General features: G+C 39.5%; 1 protein-coding gene across 5 annotated transcripts in view; it reads left to right on the top strand.

Annotated features, from left to right (window-relative positions):
• NLGN4X (neuroligin 4 X-linked) overlaps positions 1–26863 on the top strand; it is a 223921-nt gene that overhangs the window by 82544 nt on the left and 114514 nt on the right. The gene's annotated exons all lie outside the window — the stretch shown is intronic.

Raw genomic sequence — 26863 nt, 5'->3', positions numbered from 1 at the left:
GGTCCCCAACCTTGGGCCTCCAGATGTTCTTGGACTCCAACTCCCAGAAATCCTAGCCATCAGAGGTGGTGGTGAAGGCTTCTAGGAGTTGTAGTCCAAGAAAATCTGGAGGCCCAAGGTTGGGAACCGCTGTGCTAGAGAGTCCCTTTTCAGAGTCCCACCATTTTCAAAAGCCTGTTTGGTAGGGGATCTAAGGAGGGGGCCCTCTTGGTGGTCACATCCAGGCTGTGGAATTTTTCTCCCAAATAGTCTAAGTTTGCCCTCACCTGTACCACCCTGCTAGTGGCAGGCAAAGGCCTTTTTATTTAGTTAAAAGGTAAGGGTAAAGGTTCCCCTTGACAATTTTTGTCCAGTCGTGTTCGACTCTAGGGGGCGGTGCTCATCCCCGTTTCCAAGCCATAGAGCCAGCGTTTGTCCGAAGACAATCTTCCGTGGTCACATGGCCAGTGCGACTTAGACACGGAATGCTGTTACCTTCCCACCGAAGTGGTCCCTATTTATCTACTTGCATTTGCATGCTTTCAAACCGCTAGCTGGGACAAGCAACGGGAGCTCACTCCATTGCGTGGATTCGATCTTACGACTGCTTGGTCTTCTGACCCTGCAGCACAGGCTTCTGCGATTTAGCCAACAGCGCCACCACGTCCCTTTTTTATTTAGGTAGGCCTTCAGCAATTCAGCCAATGTTTCATGTTTTTCTTTTTTTAAAGCAAACCAGCATTAGTGTTTTTAATGAAATGATTTTAATTCTTATTTCATTTTAATAACATAATAGAATGGAGGTTTAGAAGAGGTAGCTGTGTTAGTCTGTGCAAGCCTATTAGGCAAAACTCAAAGAACAAGAATAAAGGGGAAACTGCTGAGATAAAATTTATTTGCATGATGGACATCCATATAAATGGACTGAATATAAGTCAAGGTTTCTTAAGTCATTACTAAATATAAGACATGTTCATTCCCGCTGAGGTGTCTTGTAAACAACTGATTGATGAGAACATTACTCAGTGAGTATTTTTCATATCCCTGTTACAATCTGTTTTCAGTCCCTTACAGTTCTGTCTGTTTTCAGTCATTTAGCCTTTTCCATCCAATTTCCTATTGGTCTGCAACTGTTTTAAAATGCACAAAGATTCACTTTCAGTCTCATATACTTTTTCAACTAAAATAAGCATCTTTCCCCTAATAAACATTTTCTGTATATTACATCTTTGGACACATTTGTAACCAAAAACTGCACAGCAAAATTCAGAGATATGTATATTCTGAAGGATAACTGTGTTGCATATCAGTCTGGAAAAGGTAAGATCATTATAATCATGATCACTTTAGAACTGCAGAGCTGGAAGGGACCCTATGGATCACCAGGTCTAGTCTCTGTCAGGGAGGCACAGTGGGGAAACAAACTCCCAATCTCTGGTTACGTAGTCAGATACCTAACCAATGAGCTATCCAGCAGTTCAATACTTTGCTTGAAAACAGACCAAACAAAACTCTCCTGCCTCCTTTTTGCTTGATCACATTCTAACTTTTGCCTGAGAAGAAGACATACATATCAATGTTTCATCGACTGTGTTCTTATTATCTCCCAATCGTTGCCTCCTATCTTGCTTGCACTGCAGTATAGACTCTTCTTTTAGTCCCCCAAATCTTTCTTTCTCTTCTGTCACTTCAGGATATTTGGTTTAAATCCAGCATGATGCTGGTGGTGCCTCCTGTAGGCCTTCAAGCTGCCTGAAAACCAGTGCTGCATATTTTGTAACTCTGAGGTGCTCCAGAGGGAAGAGGGTATTTGTACTACCTACACTTAAGCTGATTTCTGTTTTTTGTGTGAACAGAAGTCCAGCATGGGTTTGTTTGTTTGTTTGTCTGGTAAAATGGCTTCTCCAAGGCCCAGCCTGATAGATGCGATGAAACCTTAACATGACTTCTGCTTGCTAGGGAAGCTTTTGTTTTCATGCTTTCCTGACAAGTTGCATCCATAGATCTCCTGGACTATGGTACTCCTAAATAAACAGGGTTCTAAGTCAGATCCTGGTCATTCCATTAGCAGCAATCCACTTCGCGTTGTCTTCAAATTGTGACTGTGTGCTACCTCACCGTTATTCCCTTTTAGCCTTAATTATAGCCAACATCATCTTTTGTTCGCACTCTGCCATCATCTTCCCACTTGGAGTCTTGCTTACTCATCATGACAACTCAGTTTTTTTTTAACTGTCTGTTTGATCTTTCCTGGTTCCTAACCCCTACCTTTCCACCAATCATCCTCTCTTGGTTCTCCTATCTCCTTCCATGTCTTTGGCTTTGCTCACCTCCTGAAATTCTAATCAGAGGAGGTTTTTAGTCTGTTCCAGAGAAACAGCCATCAATCTTATGGCATGTTTTATGACGCCGGACACGACTTAACGACTAAACAACAACAATATGAGCTTTTTTGGACCATTAACCATTTTCTCAGATGCATGGAGTACAATATTTGCTATGCGTGTGCATGTGTGCATGTGACATATGTGAGTATATTCCCCATATTGCCTCTCTGCTCAAGCTCCATTTTTCATTCTCAAAAAAATCTATTTTCTATTAGAATTAGACTGAACTTTTTTAAAAGTTGCAATATGAATACTTGTGCTCGTTGCATTTCAGCATAGTGTACCAATTGTGTTTATGATTCCAGGTGAAATTTCATTCATGACCTATATTAATATCAGGGTTCACCGCAGTAGTAGTAGTAGTAGAAGAAAAAAAAAGCAAGGACTTTGCCTCTAGGTAAGGGCAGAAGTTGGTAGCTATAAATGGAGACACACATTGCCTTCACTCTTATGATAGATTAAATGAAAAACTTCAGTCAAAAGAGCTGTCAATGTGACATGTTTTAATGAGTTCTAAATACACTTAAAGCATTTTAAATCAGAAGAGCAGTTACCATAGCAGCCACTGTGTCATAGGAGAATTAAGGCACCTGTTAAGACTTTCTTTTCTTTGGCTAATTTGAGATGGGGAACATTTAACACAAAAAGCAATTTTCTTGGCTTGTCATTTTCCACAGACTCTTTACTTTGTAAGCTATCAAGGAGTGAATATTTGTTTCATTTCTTCCACATTCTGGTCTGTTTTATTAACAAATTGCACATAATGCTTTAAAAGCATAATAATAAGCGGATTGTCTAAATTTAGTTTCACTAGGAAGGGGGGAAAAGTAGAATCATCTGGGGGTGAGGGACGGTTGACTACTTTTCAGTGTAGGGACAATTGGCAAAGGTATTACAAAACTGCAGAACTATGATAGTTTTGCAGGCAAAGGTATTTATTACCCATGCAGATTTCTAAGTCTCCAGGCTGTTGGCTCAATTTAACAATAAATTTCATTCTCTCTACATAAATACCAGAGAGAGAGAGAAAAAAGTCCAAAGAAGTAAAATAAAATTCCATTTCCCCTTCTAATTATTTCTGGGTGTCCCCCCCAATATGTACCTTTTCACAAATAGATAAGGAATATATATTCTTCCCATTGAATATTTGAGGGAAAGGAGCAGGTGACGAAGTGGGATATAAGTCCACAAAAGCTTATGACAGATAAAATTTGTGGGTCTTTGAGGTACAGCATGACTCTTTAATGCTTTTGCAGACTAACAGGCTAACACAACTTTCTCCCTTTGAAATTGTGAGATTCAACCCCTTTGTTCCACTTTAAATCTCTTCAGCTCACAGATTTTTATCCCACTTTCCTTAATCTTTCAGACTTTTAAAAACCAGTCTTTCCCCATTTTTGAAGGCCGAGATCACCCTCTTTCTTAGACCCACCCACTTTGTCTAGTTATTTCCCTCTTATTTGCTTTTAAAAGACCCAGAATTGCCATCTAGAAAAAATGTCCCTGAAGTGCCTGTGTAACTGCAGAAGGCATCTCCCTGCAACACTGGAGTGGGGTGGGGTCCATCCATCGAGAGATGGATGAATCTTTCAATCTTAACTTTGTTGTATTTCTTGGAAATCCAGTTGCATTTTCTTTCTGTTCTTATTTTAGTACTGTGTTTTCAGACTGTTTTTAATTCCACATAGAAATTCACACGTATTTTGGGTTGCCATTTTTATTAATGTAGACCCTTTCCTGCATTTCTCCTTAATATACACATTTCTGTATGTATTTCCCCAATGAGTGAAGCATGTTTATGGGTATTTTTCAGAGGGATTAGATGGATATTCATCTCACTATGCAATGTTCTTCACTGTACTTTTTGATATTTATTGTGTTGACTATACAACATGAGTGTTAATTGTGAGTAGAACTGATCTTTTGGCATGAATATGTGGTATACCTTGTTTGGCTGGCAGGGCATATCTGTGTGTATATTAATTTTTGTTTTGTTTTGTAATGTTTCTGTTAGCTTTTTTTTGTTTTTGTTGGACTTGTTCAATCGCCTATATCAGTTATTTGGAGCAGTAGCTGGATATGGCCAACTGCTGTTACTTATTACGTACAGAATGGGACATAATGTTGGACGTCATATGCCTTTTACCTGACTTCTGCTTACAAAGGTAACACAATTTGTGACGTGTATTTTTTTAAAAACTCAGGTTTTGTGCTATAGCACAATGCTGGTGCAGCCGTATTTTGCATGCTTGTCATGTCTTGTTAGTTCAACACCATTTCACTTGCTAAAGATAAAAAAAATGAAGGGATATGAATACCAGAGAAAGGGTGGAGCAAAAAGATGGTGACAATTGCAGAGAAGAGTGTGAGGGAAGAAATCTTATGTGATATGTGGACATTTGAAATGCTCCTTCCTAAGATTATTAAACATTTCTGTGTGAAACACAGAAGCAGTTTAAATATCAAGGTGTGGTACAGAGAAATCTGCTTTAACTCAGGACGTAAGTCTGTGTTGTCATGAGCAAAGAAAAGCATTTTGAATAGGGTGTTCCTATTTATAATTCAAAAAGGGAAAAGAACAACAAGTGTATGCCATTTCCATCTAGCAACAGGAAAGCAAAAGATATACTGTATGTACAAGTTTGGGCAATAGCCTTTTAAAATAAATGCATGTTAAAAAGTTGTTAATATGATTTTTTTTTCATCTCAAGGATACACAGAGGAAAAAAAGTTAGCTCATTCAGAAAAGGGTCATAGCTTCCTACCCTTACTCCATAGGCATGGATGCCTATACAAGTTTTGCTTTGTGCCATGTTCAGATTATTAAAATCTTGGTTTCTTTCCGTCCTGTTTGTGAAGAAATTTGTCACTTTCAGTAAGTTAGCGATGATGATTGAAATTCCCAAGTATCTCCACTGGCTACATCTAAAGCTGTTCAGAGCACAAAGAGGACCATGTTGTACCAGCCTGCCATGTCATGTACCTGTCACCACAGAGAGGTGGCATGCCTTCACCACAACAAATTCACAAATATTCAAATTTGTGCTAAAACATACACAGACAAAGTTGTCTAGACAGTCAAATTGGTCCATTTTACTTTCTCCCATATGCTTAAAAAGAAAAGGGAAAAAAAGAGTTAATTATATTATGTATGAAAAAAAATGCAAACTGGGGAAAAAGTCTAATCAATGAGCTAAATAAATTCTTTCCAGAATCCTACTTTCTTTTGTTTTGCTTTGTGATGTCTAATTTGATGTCTCAATCTCTTTAGTTTTAGATATGTTTCCTCAAATACAAATATTATGTTGAAACGGTCCACTAGAAACGCTCAACACTGCTCTCATCTACAGATACATACTAGATTTTCCCCAGCCAAACTATCTCAGTTGCGTCTCAAGAGTAAATGCCTATACTTTCTATTCAGCAGTTATGTTTATTCCATAGTCCTGAAACTCTGCTGGTGGTTGTGGAGAACCATGGATAGTTGAACAGCACTGTCTTTTAGTTCCTTCCTTCCTTCCTTCCTTCCTTCCTTCCTTCCTTCCTTCCTTCCTTCCTTCCTTCCTTCCTTCCTTCCTTCCTTCCTTCCTTCCTTCCTTCCTTCCTTCCTTCCTCTTGCTCTCTCTCCCCCTCCCTCCCTCCCTTTTCTTTCTTTCTTTCTTTCTTTCTTTCTTTCTTTCTTTCTTTCTTTCTTTCTTTCTTTCTTTCTTTCTTTCTTTCTTTCTTTCTTTCTTTCTTTCTTTCTGTCTGTCTGTCTGTCTGGCTGGCTGGCTGGCTGGCTGGCTGGCTGGCTGGCTGGCTGGCTGGCTGGCTGGCTGGCTGGCTAGCTAGTTATCCATCCTGCCTTTCTCCTTAAAAAGGACCCAAGGTGGCTTACATCATTCAAAGACAATATTTAAAGTTAAAAACAACAAGTAAACAAATACTAAAAAGGTTTGAACAAATGCCGCAGTAAAAGATGGTAAACAGAAGCAACATGAAGACACGTTTGATGCAGTAAGGCATAAGAATCTATTTAAGAATCCCACTCAGGCAGCCAGTAATTACAGGAAAGCTTGCCTAGACAGAAAGATTTTTGCTTGGTTGTGGATGGACAACAAAGATGGGGCCATTCTGTGGGAGGGAGTTCCAGAGTCTGGGAGCAGCAGCAGAGAAATCTCTTTCCTGTGTCCCCAGCAAACACACCTGTGAAGGTGGTGGGACTGAAAGAAAAGCCTCTCCTAATGATCTTAACACCCAGGCAGGTTTACTGGGTGCTGATCTATTTCCAGACTAAATTCAAAGCACTGGTCCTAACTCGTAAAGCCTAAATTATCAAAATGATTATGATGGGAGATGTAGTCATTTAGATAATTTGGCCCATGTCATTTAGGGCTTTGTGAGTTAGGACCAGTACTTTGAATTCAGTCTGGAAATGGATCAGCAGCCAGTGGAACTGCCATAACAGGGGGGTTGTGTAATCCATATGACCAGCCCCAGTTAGCAAGCTGTCTTCCACATTTTGGACCCACTGATGTTTCCAAGCACAGTCCAGAGGCAACCCCACATACAGCTGTTCCAGTAATCCAACTGAGATGTAACTAAGACATATGTATCCATGGCCAGATCACACCACTCCAGGAATGCAGCTGGCACATTAGCTTTAATTGTGCCACAACACTCCTGGCCACTACTGCAACCTGGGCATTTGGTAGTTTTCAGTAGATATTCATTTAATACCATTTTGATCTTAATTTAGATTACAGTTTCAGTCAGTTAGCCTTCATGCAAGATAATATATATAATATAGAGATGAAGAAAGCATTATGAATGCTATTTTACCAGTGGAAAGATGAATATGGAAAGAGGAAAGTTAAGTGAGGCCAAATGTTTTTAAAGCCACAGGTGGAAAGGACCACAGGATTATCAACTGAAATTGCTTTTCTTGACTTCTATTCCCTTATGCTGTTAACTACACAGATAGCTTCTTCCTGTGCATTTTTATTTTCACACAAAATCACAGCAACTTCATTCTGATGAAGAAAAGTAATGACATTGTACTTAAGTCTGAAAAGAATTATTCATGCTGAAGATGCGTGCAGCATTTTTCAAATTTCTTTTTTTTTTTGTTTGTTTTAGAATTCTAAGTGTTCATTGCAAGAAAAAAAAAGACTTGTCTCCCCACAGCCAATCTCTCTGGTGAGGAGGCAGGAAGACACGTCTCTCCGCTTAGGTATTGAGTGGTCAGCTGAGGGGAGAGGTGGGGTAGCACCGGCGAGACGTCTACAGTTCGCTTCATGTCGCCACTGTCAGATGCATGTGCTGTGAGGAGCCCATTGAGTGGACCAGGCTGGCTGGGGGGGGGGCAGGAATGGACCACTGTGGCACCTCTGGTGCTGAGCTTCATGTTAATTTCCCTCAGGACACAAATACGAAGCTCCCATGTCCAGCCAGAATCATGATAGATACATAGATTTTATCTGGAGTGCTGAGTAAAGAATTTTGACCTGAGTGTGTGTAGTTTTGGTCAAATGTAGACACCAGCTCCTCAGTTTATATTAAGTTAAATCTGTAAGGATGCATCTAAACAAATTCTAAAGGAAGAGAGAGAAAAGAAGCCTGGCAAACACAGAGAGGAATTCTTCCATGGTGTGTGTGGGGGGGGAGGTTTCTCTGTGCTGGATGTACTTGGTATTTCCTAGGAATGATTAAAAATGCAGTGGGTGAGTTAGTACCACTACATTTTTCTTGCTTATACTAGAAGTTAATTACTAATAGATGCTGAGTTCATCTGTTTCATATATGAACAATGTAAGCAGCCTTGGACCTGATGATAATAAAGCATTATCTTTTCTTTTTATCTTTATCTAGCTTGGTCTTCAGACTTCTAAAGCTCCAAGAGCTTTAAAGAGCCTTGTGACGCAGTGGGTGAACGGCTGTGCTGCAGCCAAAACGGTGCTCATGACCTGGGGGTTCAATCCCAGGTAGCCGGTTTAAGGCTGACTCAGCCCTCTATCCTTCCAAGGCTAGTAAAATGAGTACCCAGCTCACTTGGGGGGGGGGGGGGCAATATGTAGCCTCTGTAATTAACTTGTAAACTATGCAGAGAGTGCTCGAAGCACTATGGGGCGATATATAAGCAGCACACTTTGCTTGGCTTTGCAAAGAGCATCTTTGAGTCTTTTGGGTTTGTTTGCAAACATAGGTCAGAGTGACAATCAAATGAGAAATCGAAAGTAGGAATTCTAACTTCTCAAGCAGCCCCCTTCTCTGAAAGTTCAGTGAACAGAAAAGATGGATTTTAAGCCAAACACAACCAAGCCCTGATGTATGACAGAGCCTTCAAAAGCAGACGCACATCTCCATGCGGTTTCTGGCCTATTTTGCCAGTGTTTCTAAGCAGAAGTACAACAAACCAATAGTTAAAATAAAAATATGGGCCACCTGGCTTGATGGACAGAAAGGTATTTCGAAGCACTGCATCATTCCACACCTCACTTTTGCACTCCTAGCTGTAAAGGTTATGGGAGTATCAGAGCTGAGGGGGGAAAATTCTGTAGAATTATAGTGATGCAGAAAAAAAAACCTTTCTTTTTGCGCACTGTGTTCTGTCTGCTACATTTTGACAGGCATGGGTGTTCTCTGTTAGTTAATGATCCTGTTGAACTGTGTGTGGAATTAATGCATTTTCTTCTCAAGAAGAAAAAAGAATCTACATCAAAAAAGTTGAAGTTAGTCAGTTATTTCCATCTTCTTCTCAGCACTTCCCCTCCTTCTTTCTCTAAGGACTCACCTTGATTGACATACGCTGCATTGTGTCTGATCTCTATGGTACAGCAACACTTATTCATATTCTGTACCTACTCTGTTCTGGCAATTCCAGAAGATGGCACAGTTTGTTCCTTCAGAGGCTTCTCATTTCCATGAGATAAAATGGGCTGAGGGAAAACCAGTTTCAAAATAACTAAATTTTGTGATATGATTGCTACCTCAAAGTGTGCACCAGGCCCTCTGCAAGCAATGTTTAACTGCAGCAAGGGTGAGAAGGTATACCTGTGAGAAAAAAACTTTAATGTTTATAAATAAACCATCTGATGTCCATTCAACCCTAGCATTGAGTTTATTTATTTATTTATTTATTTATTTATTTGATTTATTTGATTTATATCCCGCTCATCTGGTAAATCTATACCACTCTGAGCAGCTCCAATACTGGAGCATTCAAGATATATTTTGACAACTACCTGGCAGATATCCTTTGATTTGTATTCCTACATTGAGCAGGGGGTTGGACTCAATGTCCTTATAGGCCCCTTCCAACTTCATTATTCTTGGATTCTACGATTAGCAGAAGACCTCCTCACATTGATCCTTCCTACTTATCCACATTTCAGTTTCATCTGTTGAACTGTTTCCCAAGTATAAACCTATCCACCATGATGTTTGGGTATAATAGTGAGGTGATTTATCCAACCCAGCCTTAACATCTGGCCATTTTTGTGGCATCATAATTCTCTCCAAATACCTTACAGTCAACAATTGCCTGTGCTGCTTCATTTTAACTGCAAGTAGCTTTAGGGGGAATAAAACAGAATAAGGGAGGTTTGCTTGGTGTTTGAGTGTGGTGGCCATTCAAAATCTCCAATTTCAGTGTTCAGTCATTTACGGTACTTTTGGCTTCATCCCTTCTTTGCAGTCTTCTTCCATATCACGGCCCTATTTGGAATAATTTTCTTCCCATTTTTTTCAGCATGCCTGCTCAAGACACAAACAGATCTTTTGCACTCCCTCCCCCCCCCCCCGGAAGCTGATTAAGGAAAACCTGAACCAGGATGATGTGAAAGGGATTTCATGTTGAAAAAAGATATCTGTGGGGAAAAGAAAGAAATGCATGCAAGAATATTTTTTATTTTCATTTGAGCCTGACTTTGAAAACATTTATTTCCCATTCTGTGCTGGTTCTTACCAGGGTGGAGTGGGGGGAAAGACCCCGGGAGACTCAGGCTTATGGGGAATAGCGCTAGGCCAAAAGTCCTCCTCTGGGAAGGTGGGTACTGTTTAATGAGCATAAGAATGGTACTCTGTAAGTGTTCAGAGGTGCTACTACTATATTCTTGGCTAGACAAAACAAAACAAAGCTGATTACTAAGACATAAATTGTGAACACCCACATATCTGTTCTTAAATCATGACTCATGGGAAAAATGGATATGTATGTTTAAATGTGCAGCCATGTGTGGGTGGTGTAAGCCAAACTGCATTGACTTCCAATAGACTATGCTTTTGATGTGCCTTTACATTTAGATTGAGATGCTGTGAAGCACAAAGGGCTAGTGTGCCATCCTCAACAGAGGCAAGAAGAGACATCTGGATGTGTCGAGGGAGAACTCATAAAGATAGAGGAAGATGAAGTGAAGGGCGAGAGGGCGATAGAGGTATTCTTGGTGGAAGATAAGGAGGAAGACAAAGGGGAGGAGCAAGATCTGATATTATGAGAGGAGGTTATAAAAGGAGAGGGAGAAGAGCGGGAATTTAGAGTGGAAGTGGGCATGAAAGAAAGAAGCAGGAGAGACAGCGTGGTACAAACAGATAGTGCGGACGAACAAGATAGCAAGGTTTGTGATCTACTGAGGGAGTTTCCAAACTTCAAGATGGGAGGAGGATTGCTACCTCTCCCGGGGTAATGAGAATGCAGTGAAGTCATTAGAATGGATGGTCGTGGTCTACCCCCGCAACCAAAGTGGAGGGAGGAAGGTAATCCGTCCAGGTCACACATGCAAAACATCACCCCTAGAGGGGGATTGGGTGAGACATCTGTGCTGTGGGACGGTGTGTGCTGTGAGGAGCACCCTGATGTGATAGATGACAGACTGCGAGCGCTTTGGTCCAGCCCCAATGTGAGAGGTGGACTATGTACGTCACAGCCAAAGATACTGAGTTACGGAATGATTCCGGAGTTAAGCAGTTTTGGTCCGTTTAATCTTGCTAATCAAGAAGTTGATGAGAATAAAGTTAAGGTTGTTGAACAGTTCAAATCGCCTCCGTCTCTCATTCTCGCCCAAATGAAGGAACTGTCGCCAAACAATTTCAGAAGAACCCAATCACAGGTGCGCATTTGAAAGTTTGTCTGAATATACGACTCCATTAAAGCAATGCCACATAAATGTAACTTACCTGTAGTGGGATACGCATGCAGTCTATCCTTTGCTCCTCTGAACTGTACATAAAAAAGAGGACATGACAGTAAGTTATATTAGAAATAGTTATGTCAGACAGTAGGAAGGGACATCTAGGAAATAGAAATTGAGAAAGCTGATGTTGAATGATGTCACTGATATGAAAAAAAATGTGAACAAAGAGAAATCACAGATCAGCCTTGATGCTGTGGGTTAGGACTGGTGGAGAAAAGGGTGAGTAAATCAGATGTGATGCCTTTTTAATGTTCATAAATAACATATATATGAAAAAATAAGCATGGTGTAATTTCTGCGGATTCCTTCATTCAGTTTTATTCTAGCCATGCAAAGAAAGAGTCACGGTTTACTAGTATTTCTGTTCCAGCCACATGTGAATAACATGTTAAGTTTCATGATGCAGAAAAATGTGAGTGTGTGGTGTTTTGGAGTGGAAAAATCAGGTCATTCTATTGGCTTTGCTTTAATCATGCAGGACTAAATTCAGATGTTAATCCCAACTAGAGAAGATCCACTGAATGAATGGGACTTATTACAAAAGCACTTAGGGAAGTCACAATCAGTAGGCCTGCTTTAGTTGGAAGTAACAATTGGAGTTAGACCTTGATGTCTTTAATTTGAAAGTGAGCTGCTTTGGGGCCTCATATGGAGTTGAACAGCTTTATTCCAATTCCAGTTCTAGTCCTAATTCTAATAAATAATTATAAGTAGTATAAATAAATTGTCATTGCTTGTCTTTCCCATGTTTATCTTGAGATTTTGGTGAGATATCCAGCAGACATCAGGGAGAAACAGCCCACTGGTGATCAAGATTTTAAAATGTACAGGAGAGACTCCTCAGCAGGGAAATGACAGTGGGAGCCAGGAGGAAAAATAAATCATGTAGGAATGGGTGTGCAGAGGAAAGCAGAGAACCAAATACTCAGCCTTGTGGGGCTGCTAAAGGCAGATGGGAAGGCAAGGGCTGAGAAATCAAAAGAAAGCTTGTGCTTTGATGCAAGGCATTTGCCCAGACCAACAAATTATTGATAACTAAAGTATATATTTCTTTCTGCCTGATCCTATCTGTGCTTTTCTTTTAACTGCAAGTCCATTTACATCACATGCAGTACAAGAAAGCAATAGGTTCCCAGAATTTTAGCCATATATTTTTATTTTTATTTATTATTCGATTTCTACCCCGCCCCTCTAGACAGAGTCTGCTCGGGGCGGCTTACAAGCAGTTATAAAACATCATTAAAAGTCATCAAAGCAATCACATATACCATGTATATGCCATTTATATATAAATTTTAAAGTGTTGGGAGAATGTTGTATTAGATTTGTAATGAGGTATGTTTGAAATTTACAGAAATGATTTCCATTTTTAGAGAAACTAAATTTAAAATGGTGTAGTTTTTCAGTGATATGAAGAAGAAGAAGGAGAAGGAGAAGAAAGATGGTCAAAAATATATATATAAAAATTCTGATAAAAAGAAAATTGAGGAGTTGGGGCACTGACATGCCATCTTATTGATTGATGATTTGTAGCATTTATGTCTCATCTTTTTTCTAATGTGGAACTACTGAAAGATTTACTGAATGATACAAATGTAGTCATCAGAACAATCCCAACCAGCACACTAAAGGAAACAAGCCAGCTCATGTATAGCACAGCTACCATAATAACCATGGAACTTGGTTACAAGCTGCAAAAAGCCCATTTGGATTGCGTGGCAATCCAAAATGGAAAATTCCTCTGGAAAGAAAAATAAACAAATTATGTGCAGACATTAGCATCTTAAAACAGCTGAAAGGTTCAAAACTTAAAAATGAAACAGTAAAAGCCAGACTATGCAAAATAAATGGACTAGAAAGGAAAACAATAGTTGAAACTCTGGAAGAATTAAAACAGTGGGTAAAAGCTACAGCACAGATAACTGAAATATATGATGGATGCTTGAAACAATATAGAGAAAACACACAATTCTGAAATAACCAACGATCTGTACATCACTAGGAGAAAATGTAGAGCAAAAGAGATTAGGCCTATGTAAAGATGATGCTATAAAATTCTGGAAAGAAATATGGGAAAGCCCAACAGAACATAACAAAAACGCCTCATGAATTAAAGATATTTCTGTGCCCCTAGTAAAATGCTAGATTGCAACTTTCTAAGCAGTGACCAAACACAGTGTTTCTTCCTTCCTATAATCCAAACCTTCTACTAAAAAGTTTCTAGCACACCAAGATATAGCATTAGAAATTGAATTGTTGCTGTTCTGTGTTGTTGAGTATGGCAATGGTTTCTGAACTATGTGAGAGGTTCAAGAAGTGTTTTACCATTATAACTCTCAGTGAGTTTCCATGGCTGAGTGGGGGCAGTTGAAGCCAGGTCTCCTAATTTGTAGGCCAGCACTCCATGCTAGAGTTGGGAAAAACAGTTCTTCAGCTTTCAGCACTCAACATTTTAAAAACCTTCAGGTCTCTTTATACAGAATATGGAAAAATAGGGAAGTTTTGGTAAAGTCTTCAAAAACACTGCAACCACCTGCCCAGCACTGGATGGCCAAATTCAGTGTCATATATTGCCAACATGGAGAGGAACGCATTGCACATACTTGCCACATAGATATTAACAGTAATGAAACACTCAAAAAGTAGAGGTAGCTACGTACTCTCAGTCAGATCTACTGTTTCTTAATACATCGAGATTCAAATCCATACTTCCGGGAAGTGAATACTCTAGCTTCTAGATCTGGACAGACAGACCTTTACCATATATATATATATACACACACACTAAAAATAATAATAATCAGGATATTTTCATCCAAAATGTGATGAAATTTCCAAATTTTGGTAGTTTGCTTTTATTTTAATTTATTTTATTTTTGAAGAAAACAGTGCACTGAAGGGAAAATTCTAAACACCCCTAATCCAAAGTTCTAGTGATTTCTCCCCTACCAGGGACTCTTTTAGTACTATGCTTTAGTATCTTCAGTATCTCCTTTATGAACATTTTATGTTCACCTGAAGTGACTGAGTGCTCTGTTGAAAAGATTTTTAATGCTGCTAGTCTCTTGCGTGCTTCGCTGGTGCCACATGAGACTGATTCAGTTTTCCTGTGGTGACAATAATCTACGAAGACCTGCTTAAGCAGAGGAAATTACAAGCCTAGAGAATAATTCTTTCTGCTTCTTGAGGCACAAATGTAGTGGCATTGAGCTGTTTCTTTCTTTCTTATAAGGCAACAGTGGGTCATGCTCATTAAAAGTATATTATGTGCACACCTGAGGAGTGACCAGATACAGGCATTCAACATGTGCAACATTTGCAGTCTGGGCATTCAGAAATTTTCATCTTGGGCAAATTTCCAGTCCATGTATTTAGTGAATGAACATTGTTTTAAGGCAAAGATGAGCACTGCAGGCCATTGCTTTTGGCATATTGCCGCCCTAGAGAGTAAGATTTTGCTTTTCCAACTCGAAATACTTTTCCTGTCCGCTGCTCTAAGCTTCATTACAAATGTCTTTTGTGGGAGCTATGGGAACTCTGTTAAAAGTATGACACTGTTTGCCCTCCCACTTCAAGTTGTTTTAATCAGATGAAACTTTAGAATGGTCTTGGAGGCAAACAATCACCTTCTTTCTCCTTTGGTGCATTAACATTTTATTTTTAGCATTGACAATGGTTAGCATTGTGCCTTTACTAACATTCATGCTTATCGTGTTTAGGTACAGCAAAAGTTTGCAACCAGCTCCTAACTATGATAATCAAGTTGTGATTATGCAGGTATTGAATGCATGATACTGACCATGATTAACATTGAGAAGAAAATGTATACTAGATGAAACAGCAAGTACAGTATGTAGGTTTTAGCTTATGTATCTGCTTCCAGCCTCTTAGATATGGTTCAGAGCTCTGTTGTTTATAAGCTTCTTTGAAACTGCTGTTTGGAGGCATTCTTACATATTAATGGATGATCTCTGTATGTGCTTAATTATACAGATAGTAATAGTATGCTTATTCAACAAGTGTGTTTCTTTCTGTTGGTGGTAGAGTATCACTAGGATGGCAAAAGCAAATAAATATTTGGAGCTGTTATCTTATTATGAAAAAATAAACATTTTGTGTTGCTGTGGTTTAATAGCTGTTGACTGAAATCCTGTTGCAAAGTTATGAAAATAATGTAAGTTTGGGAAGCAAATTTCCGTAAAGTAAGAAAACTGCAGATATTATCAGATGCTTACTGAGTTGTGCAACTAAGGCGGATAAGGTCTATGGAATGGTCTTATAGTGATTCACCAATAATTGCAACAGGATTTCGATTGTTGCATTTTCCATTTTGATTGACCATTCTCTTATTGATGCAGGAGAGTTGTTTTAGGTATTCAAATAACACAATTAAAATTTTAAAGGATCTCATTTTCAATACTGAAATATCGTCTTCTTTCACTGACATAAATATACTTGTGAGAATACATTTCACTTTAAGAATGAATTCCCTAGGGACTGAACATTATTCCATCTTTCATTTGAAATTGCTTTATTCTGCTTTGTGATTATGGATGAATATGCAGCAGTGAAATAGTGTATATGAATGCATAAGTATTCATTTGCAATAACAAGTAGCTTTAGAGGGTAATGTTGATGTCCTTACTATTTTTTCGGGTGAACCTTTATAATTCCCAATGACCTCCTTCATTTTAATGCTTAAAATAGCTGACTAGGACAGCCACAGGCAGCCAACAACTGTAGCAACATTTTTCAAGCTGTCATGGCTGTGCCACTCATACTGGCCTCATAGACAACCTCCACATGGAGACTCCCATTCTCATAAGTAGTTGCAACCCCCCCCCCCCAACAACAAATAACTATGTGCATGTTTGGCATTGGAGTGGAAGGTTAGTGGATGGTAGAAGCCCATACGTGAATAACTTATCTACTTTTGTTGTTTAGTCGTTAAGTCGTGTCTGACTCTTTGTCACCCCATGGACCAGAGCACGAAAGACCCTCTTATCGTCCACTGCCTCCTGGAGTTGGGTCAAATTCATGTTGGTAGCTTTGATGACAGTGTCCAACCATCTCATCCTCTGTCGTCCCCTTCTCCTCTTGCCTTCACACTTTCCCATCATCAGGGTCTTTTCCAGGGAATCTTCTCTTCTCATGAGAGGGCCAAAATATTGGAGCTTCAGCTTCAGGATTTGTCCCTCCAGTGAGCACTCAGAGTTGATTTCCTTCAGAATGGAATCTACTAGCAAAACCATTTTTAAAGCTTGTTCCTAGCTGATTGGAAAACACAGGAGCTTGAAGGTTTCTTTTACCTCCCATTTGTCATAGGTAATTCACTTTTACTGTTTTATTAATATATGACTATTCTTCTTGCCAAAAGAAAGAAATCCTAGATGTATGACTGATGAAATTCTTAAAATTATAGACAGATAAGAAGCAAAAGTGAGAGATTACAGAAATAGGGTCAGAATCCTAAATGCAACTTTCCAGCCATGTAGAGACCAAAAAAGCTATTACAGTAAGTGCAAAGACATAGAAGAGAAACAGGAGAAACAGGATTTTTTCTTCTATAAACTCTAAGAAATCAAAGGGAAATTTAAACCTTAAATAGGGACGCTGAAAGAGCAAAAGGGGAATATATTATCTGACTAGGATGAAATAAAGAGAAGATGGAAACAATGTACTGAAAATATAAAGAGATGCAATTTTAATTCCTTTGAAAAACAGCCCTGTGATGGAGAACCTGCAGTTTTAGAAAGGTGCTCTCAAACACTCAAAGAACACCAGGATTAGATGGCATACCAATAGAATTATTGCAGACTATAGAGACTAAATATATCAAAATCCTAGCAAGGATATGCCAACAAATATGAAAGACAAAACAGTGCCCCACAGACTGGAAACACTCTGTGTATGTTCCTGTTCCTAAGAAAGGAGATGCCAAAATGTGCATTAGCCATTAATTTCTCAGGATATCAAAGGAATGCTCAAGTTTTTTTGCAGGAAAGACTTCTACCATACATGGAGCAAGAAATGCCAGTATGCAAGATGGATAAAAGCAGACCATATGGCAAATATACATAGAATACTACAATGTATCAAATAATTTCAAAAGATAATTACTTTGTGCTTCATAGATTATAGCAAAGTCTTTATGTGAATCACAAAATGCTTTGAAAGGAATGGGTGTGCCTCAACATTATAATGTATATCCTGGACAAGAAGCTACTGTTGGAAGAGAAAACGGAAACAGAATGGCAAAGGTGTCAGACAAGGGTATATTTAATCTCTCTTTCTGTTTGACCTATATGCAGAAAATACTTATGGAAAGTTGGACTGGATTTAGATGCATTTAGATCCCACCATTGTGGAAGAAATACTAATAAAGTATGCAGATGATACTATATTACTGGCAGAAAGCAGTAATTGCTTAAAGATGAAAGAAGAAAGTGCAAATTCCAAACAGTAGTTGAACATTAAGAAGATGAAAAAAAATAATTATGTCACTTGAAAATGCATGATTTGAAATTGTTAAAGATTTTTTCCATTTTAGTTCAACCGTCATTCTAACTGGAAAATGCAGCCAATAAATCGGAAGAAGACTGAGACCTGGTAGAGCATCTATAAAGGAACTAGAATACAGTCATGTGAAAAAGAAAGTAACCTGCTTAGAATACAGTCAAAGCCCAGACCTTCACCCGATAGAAATGCTGAGGCGGAACAAATGCTCACAAACATCAGTGACCTGAAGCACCATTGTAAAGAAGAGTGGGCCAAAATTCCTCCACAACAATGTGAGAGACTGATAAAATTCGTACAGAAAATGATTACTTCAAGTTATTTCTGCTAAAAGTGGTTCTACAAACTATTGAATCATTAGGTGTACAGTTTTTCACACATGACTTCACCATGTTGGCTTTATTTTTGCAAAATAAATGATGACACAGTGTAATATGTCACGTGTTGTTATCCATTTGGGACCTGCTAAGGACCAGATGATTTTTATTATGTCCTGATACATAAAAACCAGAATTCAAGAGTGTATATGTTCTTTTTCACGTGACTGTACATTCAAACCACCCAGCTGTACATACCTGTGTTTTATTATAAGAATGTTCTAGGAAGTGAGAAAGGGGCTAGTGATTATAGATGTTTTCAGGTTGAGGCTCAAATTTAATACTTAGTTTGCTGAGCCTTGCCTGCTCAACACTTTGGCCATTCTTGGGGCTGTAGTAACATAATATTCTGCTCAATTGAGAGTGCAATTGCACTGGAAACTACACTTTCCTGCAATTTTATTTGCAATCTATATCACATCAGGAATTGCAGTCAGCGCTCACAGAGGGGCTGCAGAATGATTCAGAAGTTCACAATTCATACTGGATGCAAATTGATCCACATTCCCAGTCCACAGCCTCCTTCCTTCCTTCCTTCCTTCCTTCCTTCCTTCCTTCCTTCCTTCCTTCCTTCCTTCCTTCCTTCCTTCCTTCCTTCCTTCCTTCCTTCCTTCCTTCCTTCCTTCCTTCCTTCCTTCGGTATTTGACTACACAGCGTATCCTGAATTGATGAAAGACCCAAATCAATAGCATTGCTACTATGTATTCAAGTCCATTTTACTAGTATCGATTTAATTCTACGTTGGCCCCAAAGAACTCAGACTGCATGCTTCCTCTCTTTTTATCTTCGTAACAACCCTGGAAAGGCTGACAGGAAGAGAGTTTTCCAACATTACGCAATGAGCTGTGCTGATGAGAGAGGATTTTGTCCTCCCTAACTTGTAGCACACTAGCCCTATGTATTAGATTTACCTTTTATAGTTAAACATGCAGTGGCTGATATTTTAAATCTGGGCAGATGAGAAAATGAGCTGCCCCATTGAAGGTAGAGATGTTGATTTGTAAGATCTCTGTGTTAGCTATACATAGAAGTGGGCAAAAGGGCATTTTGCTGTGTCTGTTAGTTTTCTTAATAATGTAATAACCTATAATCTGAGGAATATAATGGCTGCAATTAACTTTACAGTTTGTATTATCCCAGAGATTTGGATGAGTTGACAACAAAGTTGTTTGAACTCTTATCAAACTGTAAAGGGTGAACTGCATTGTGATGGATTCCATCACCTTCAATAACATGATGTAACCCAGTGCAGCATACTTTAAGCATTTATTTATTTATTTATTTATTTATTTATTTATTTATTTATTTATTTATTTATTTATTTATTTATTTATTTATTTATTTATTTAGTTATTTATTTATTTATATCCCGCCTATCTAGTCACTTAAGACCACTCTAGGCGGCTTACAACAAGCATGATACAATATAATTAAAACAATTTTTAAAAGGGGACAAACTTTGGACAAGATGGAACAGACACTAGGAGAGAGGGAAAAAGAGGGAAAATCAGGAATTGGTTGAGGGGAAGGCCTGCCGAAACATCAGTGTTTTTAATTGTTTTTTAAAAATACCCAGCGAGGGAGCCACGTGAATGTCAGGGGGAAGGTTATTCCAGAGGCGAGGAGCCACCGCCGAGAAGGCCCGATTTCTTGTCTTTTCTTTCCAGGCCTCCCTCGGCGTTAGGCTCCTCAGCCTCACCTCCTGACTCGTGCGAGTGACACGGGTAGAACTTGGTGGAAGTAGGCGTTCTGCCAAGTATCGAGGCCCAAAGCCGTTTAGGGCTTTATACGTGAGCATCAACACTTTGAAGTCGATGCGGAATCGGATGGGCAGCCAATGCAGTGCGGCCAGAGTGGGTGAAATATGTTGGAATTTTTTCACACCACTGAGGAGTCTGGCCGCAGCATTCTGCACCACCTGTAGTTTCCGCAGCAGCCTCAAAGGCAGCCCCACGTAGAGTGCATTACAGTGGTCTAATCTTGAGATTACGAACGCATGTACCAAGGTAGTGAGCCCCCCCACATCGAGATAGGGCCACAGCTGGGCTATCCGCCCAAGATGATAAAAGGTGGTTCGGACCACGGACGCCACCTGGGAATCCATAGTGAGCGCCGGGTCCAGATGGATCCCCAAACTGCGGACCCCATCCTTGGCGGGGAGGGTCACCCCCCAAAAGAGAGGGAGTTTCCCAAACCCCCCACTGTGGGGACACGCACCCTCAGCACCTCCGTTTTATCCAGGTTCAGCCTCAGCCCATTCTCCTGCATGCATTGCAGTACGGTCGTCAGGCAGCGCTGAAGGGACAGAACAGCATCTCCTGTAGTGGATGGAAAAGAGATGTAGAGCTGAGTATCATCAGCATACTGATGACATCGAGCTCCACACCCACACCCCTGGATGACCCCTCCCAGCGGCCTCATGTAGATGTTAAACAGCATTGGGGAGATAATCGACCCCTGTGGAACCCCACAATTGAGGCTCGACGGGGCCGAGAAACTCTCCCCAAGCTGTACTCTCTGGGGGCAAAGATGATGGGTGAGAATCGTATTTTTCCTATCTTTGCATATATTTTAATGGTTAGCTTGTGAGAGGAAGCTGGCATTTATTTATTTATTTATTTATTTATTTACTTACTTACTTACTTACTTACTTACTTACTTACTTACTTACTTACTTACTTACTTACTTACTTACTTACTGCCCATCTCGCCACCGCCACTCTGGACAGTTCACAACATGAAATAGTAAATAATAAGCAAAACATCTAACCCTACATAATAAACCAAAACATCAAAAAACCATCATAAAACAACAACAACAAAAAACCACAAATGCCACATAATAAAATACACAGCAGGTATGACACGCATAAGGCTGTAATCCGTTTGTAGCTCAGTCTGGTCTGCACAGTGGGGATTGTGGAAATACGTTCCTGCCCTCACATTCGGGGACTGAAGCAGGTGGAACTGATTTTGTTCTCATTTTGATAGCAGTGCCTCTAAATTAACAATTCATCATGCAGTCAAGTTAGCAGTGACTGCTTCTTACCAGTCAAAATGCCCTCTGGAGCACGTCCGACTGAGCTGAGCAAAATGCCCTCTGAAGCATGTCCGACTGAGCTGAGCAAAATGTGAGATCTGACATGACCATCTTAAACATGACCCGTATTATTTTTGATAGGATGCTGGACTGCAGCTTGGAAACGTTCCTTTTTGATAGCCCAGACCCCAGAATGTCTCAGTGAACATATTGGCCATATGGGCGGGGACTTTGGAGAACTGGAGATCCCTAACAACCTGTTTTCAGCTTCTGCTTTGGACATGTTAAAATTAACATGCATTCACTTTAAAAGCTGTTCATTTCTTGAATTAACTTTGTTTGGCCTCATTGCTGTATAGATTGTAGCCCTACTATTATTGCTCTTCTGTTTGAAGCCTTTTAAAATTTTGTGTGGGGTCTATCTAATGAGCCTATTCAGACCAGGGGGAAGTGAAACTGATGTGGAGGATATATCAGAGGCCTCCTACTGACTCTCCTCAGACTGAAGAAGCTACTTGGATGAGTAGTGAAATGTTTCAACCCAGTAAGAAGGAAGTCCAGTTGCCATGACTCAGCTTCCAGATATTTATATGGGGTTGTGCATATTTTCTATAGTGCTGCTGTTTGTCTGTTTAAACATCCTCGGTGCTGTGTCTGTAATGATTTTTTTAGCAGCATCTTTTTGTCTGTTGTAGAGAGAGTCAAAACAAGATAAGTGGAATCCACAGGGAAAAATTGCAGCAGTTAACACAGAGAATAATCAGATCATGACAAGAGGATTATGGTCAGAAGAATGTGTTTTAAATAGTAAAGATGAAACCTGTGACTTTGGCTTGTAGTCTCGTGTTGAGCATACCAAATTGAGTGCTGCAGTGAAATTGGAAACCTAGGACATAAAGGATAAAGAAATCACCAAGTGTGTAAAGCTGCTAGAAAATCAATAATGAGCAGGTAGAAGTATATTATGTAGTTATTTTTTTTCAATATTAGTATCTGTCTCAAAGACTCATCTAAAGTTAATAGCAGCAAAGCTATGTGGGATTAGAGATCTGACAGTTCATAATGAGATCTGGTTATTTGTTTCTGGTTATTTGTTTCTGTTACTATAAAACCATCACATAGTTTAACATAAGGAATTGTATGTATGTGCAAGAAGAACACAAATAGAATCTATGCAAATATAAAACATGCAGAAAAGTTTCCAAATTTCCTGGAGAAAATACAGCCTTCCATTTTTTTTAAAAAAAAAATCCCAGTTTTTAAGAAATGTATGCAAAACATGTAATTTATACAGAATTATATGAAACTTGAATACAAATGCCATCATCAACATTCTTAATCATTGTGAAAGAACACAGAAACTGCCTTCATATTTGTCCATCTGAAATCAATTATTGCAAACGGCAAATGTGCAGTCTTTGGAGAGATACACTTCTTTTCCCTACTAAGCTGATAGGTTACAACCTCATGGAAAAAAACTCCCTACCTACCCTGTTTCTCCTAATATAAGACCTAACCTGAAAATAAGCCCTAGTATGATTTTTCAGGATGCTCATAATATAAGCCCTACCCCAAACATAAGCCCTAGTTAAATGAAATCCCGTCTTCCGCCATTGTATGGCAATGACATGACTGTATTTGAATAAATGTAGATGGTTGTACATGAAAAATATAAAACATTCACTGAAAATAAGCCCTAATGCGTTTTTGGAACAAAAATTAATATAAGACCCTGTCTTATTTTCAGGGAAACATGGTATCTCTCAGCCAAGAGGTATGAGAAAGGATGAAAATTTGGGGTCCAACAGTGACACATTTCACTCTTTGAACAACAACAATGTAACATGTAAGATGGCTAATTCCATATTACGCCATGTCTTACCACACCTCAGCTTTTTGTGATGAAAAGAATGCTTTTTTTTATCCTGCAGCAAAAAAAGAGGGAAAGAATAAATTCCACACAGATCGTAATGAAAAACAAAACTTTTCTGTGTCAAATTAGTATTTAGTTTAGTTTTTGTCATTGTAGTTAACTGGGACATGCATTATAAACATTCCTTTCCAATGCAGTCCCAGTGCTAACATTTTATATCTTTATTTTTGTTGTTGTTAGTACACAGTTGTTTTATCTTTGCACTTTATTCACCATCCTTTTCTGCCCATTTCATGGGACTGTCAAAATAGGCTTTGCCTGGAAGTGGTTAAAGTCTGATTATTTCTTGCTAAGTTCCTAACATACATGAAAAAACGTTTTCCCCCACCAGGGATTGATTGCATGGAGCTTGATTGCATGCCGCCATTTGCAATGGTTTGATTGCTTCAAGGAACATTAATGTGGGTTGCTCTGTACACAATGCAACCTGCACAAGTCATCAGCCATTTTCATGAACAATACAATTTAAGAAAGTGTTGAAGTAGCTACTTCTTGCCTTGTCAACTGCAGATTAAGCTGGACAACAGGGAGCCTTGATATGGATGATGCCTTTAGGAAAGTCGTTTTTCAAAACATGGAAACAAAGACATGAAGGAAGTTACCATATTTTTCGCTCCATAAGACACATTTTTTCTCAATCTGCATTTATATATATAACACAGTGGTGCCTCGACTTACGAACTTAATCCATTCCAGAAGATGATTGTAACTTGAAATGGTCGTACGCTGAAGCAAAATTTCCCACTGAATTGCATTGAAACATGATTAATCCATTCCAGCTGTTTTTTGGTTGTACCCTGAGTCTCCAGTTGCAAGTCGAAGCATTCATTCCCATAGGAACGAATGCAAAAGTGGTTAATCCATCCACTACCACTAGGGGGAGAATTTTCTTCTTTTAACCTAAAATGATCTAGGTTAAAAAAGGGCAGGAAAGGAGGGAGGGAGAGAACAATGGGGAAAAGAGGGAAGAAAGATGGTCATCACTGGGGTACACAGACCCCTCAGACAACAGTTTGTGCTGTTAAGCACAAAAAGAGAGAAGACAGTTGGGGGGGCGGAGACTTCAGTCTAAACCACATTTTACATCATTCCAGCAACCAGAGCACCTCAGAGAAAATTTTCTGATTTGAAAACAAAAGACTTTGGAGTCTGAACCAGATTTTACACCATTCTAGCAACCAGAGCACCTCAGAGCAAGGTTTCTGATTTTAAAACAAAAAGTCTTTGGAGTCACACTTCAAACCCATACATTTTAAAACTAAAGAGAGGTCACAGTACAGGAGCCACAGAATGCAAAAATAAATCAGTCAATCCAGCAACTATTATTCTAGCAAACAGATCTCTCAGTCTAATTTTACATTTTTAAATTACAGTCTAATTTTCAAATTTTAAACCCACACTGCAAGACCCATCAGAGCACAGAAACATAACCCCCCCTGCCCAAAACCACACTGGAAAACCCACCCAGAATAGGCAGTTTTTAAAAAGCAGAAAGCAGCACTGTGATGCTCCATCCAGCGTTCCCTGTTTGTGTTCCCCAAACCAAGGTTCACTCTGGCAACATTTTCTCTTTCATTCACTGCCACCAGTGGATATCCCTTATCCACACTTGTCCAATATTTGAATCAGACACTTGCTGCCAACATAACTTGTTTATTTAGACTGAATTTGAATCACAGATGTTCTTTTTAATCATTGTATAGAATCACTCATTAAAACTTCTTATCTTTGGTTACATGTTCAATTCTTCATTTGTTTTACTGATTTATTCACTTTAACCAACATTAATAATATCAGTTCTCTCTAGTTCTCTGACTATCTATCTATCTTGACTATTCAATCTCTCTCCTCCACACTCTCATCCTCTCTTTTTCCTTCTTTCCTCCTAACTCCAGCTCTGTCTCTAACTCTCTGTCTCTCTGACTCTGCCCCTCCTGACCTCTTATAGGCTCCTGCACTTGAACAGCTATGATTGACAGGAGTGATGTGGGCATTCCGTCACAAGCACCTTACCTTTTCAGGCAATCTGAAGCCTCCCTGCAAACGCACACACTCTCACTCAGAAGCAGAATCCAGGCAGTCCAAAACCTCCTCCGATCCCACACTCTCTAACCACTGGGGCGAAAGAGCTACAAAGAATCAGCTTCTTCGCCACCAACAGTTAGCAGTTTGAATTCCCCACCTTTTTTCCTGCCTTTTTTCCAATCATAACTCAAAGCTCTGGTTGCAAGTCGAAGCAAAATTTTGCGGCCAGAGCTGGTCGTAACTCGAAATGGTTGTAAGTCGGGGTATTTGTAAGTCAAGGCACCACTGTTTTTGTATTTAAATAATGTTTCCGTAGCCTTTAATATGCCTTTCTTTCTCTAAGAGATGTAGGATGGGTCTTATAAAACATTTTCTGAGCTGAGAGCAGCATCATAACATTCAGGAAGTACAGAAACCAGTAGATAATTATGATATGGGCTCCATGTTGTCCAGGAGATACAGATCAAATTGATGTTCATCAGAGTATGCAGATTTCTTCTAGCATCTCCTGTAGTTAGGGAGGCAGCAATTCATGTTATAAGACATTAGAAATGGGCTGATGTATAGTTAGAAAGCCAAATAATGATGGGTCATATTGTAGATATTTTTTCTGGAATTTTTTTTAAAAAAAACTTTGCCCATCGTGTAGAAATTCTAAACTATAATCAACCCACTAAAGAAGCAAAAAACCTACAAAATGGAGACACAGATATCAGATGGCACTGTTACCCCCAAACTAAGATGGGGGGTCGGTACAGAAAAAGGAGAAAATAGATTTGGCAAGAAGTAAAGTGTCAAAAGTATATTAATAAAAGGATAACAAACTATTTTCAGGAAACATTTCTTTCCTTATAAAGTCAGCAACAGGTATCACAGCCTTTTATTTCAGTATTTGCCTTTATCAGAAGGCTGTGAAGACGACACTGTCAACCCAATAAACAGGTAGAATGTTCCTTAATAGGTTCAACACAGCCCCACAGTCGACACTCCCAGTACAGAATGGGGCACCCTTTCTACTGAGACCATGGACCATTATCGAATAGGGGTACTCCCCCATCTTTTATTTTTAAATTTAGTGCACTGCCCTATAGTAGAAATTCTCAGAGTTCTTCACATGAATGTTAGAAAAACCAGCAAGTCTTACCGTATTTGCCGCCGTACAAGGCGACTGGGAGTATTAGACGACCCCCCCAAAATCCACTCAAAATCCACTCTGCTGCAGTGCCGCCGGCGGCTGCCCGGGGCTTTGCCTAGGCCCACCCTAGAAGTTCATGGCCGGCGAGGATGAGGGCGAGAAGGAAAGGGCGAGAGGGCGGGTGGCAGAGGATGGGAAGGAGGAGCAACTCTCCAGTGGTGTGCAGGCAAGCGGGCGAGCTGGCTCAATTGCTAGGGCACAAGGAAAGGGAAGCAGGCAGCGGCGGCAGAAGGATGAGAA

Source organism: Pogona vitticeps, chromosome 3 (assembly GCF_051106095.1).
Source record: "Pogona vitticeps strain Pit_001003342236 chromosome 3, PviZW2.1, whole genome shotgun sequence".
In the NCBI taxonomy this organism is placed as follows: Eukaryota; Metazoa; Chordata; class Lepidosauria; order Squamata; family Agamidae; genus Pogona; species Pogona vitticeps.
Note: the sequence above shows the minus strand (reverse complement) of the source record. Positions and strands in the feature narration are given on the sequence as shown.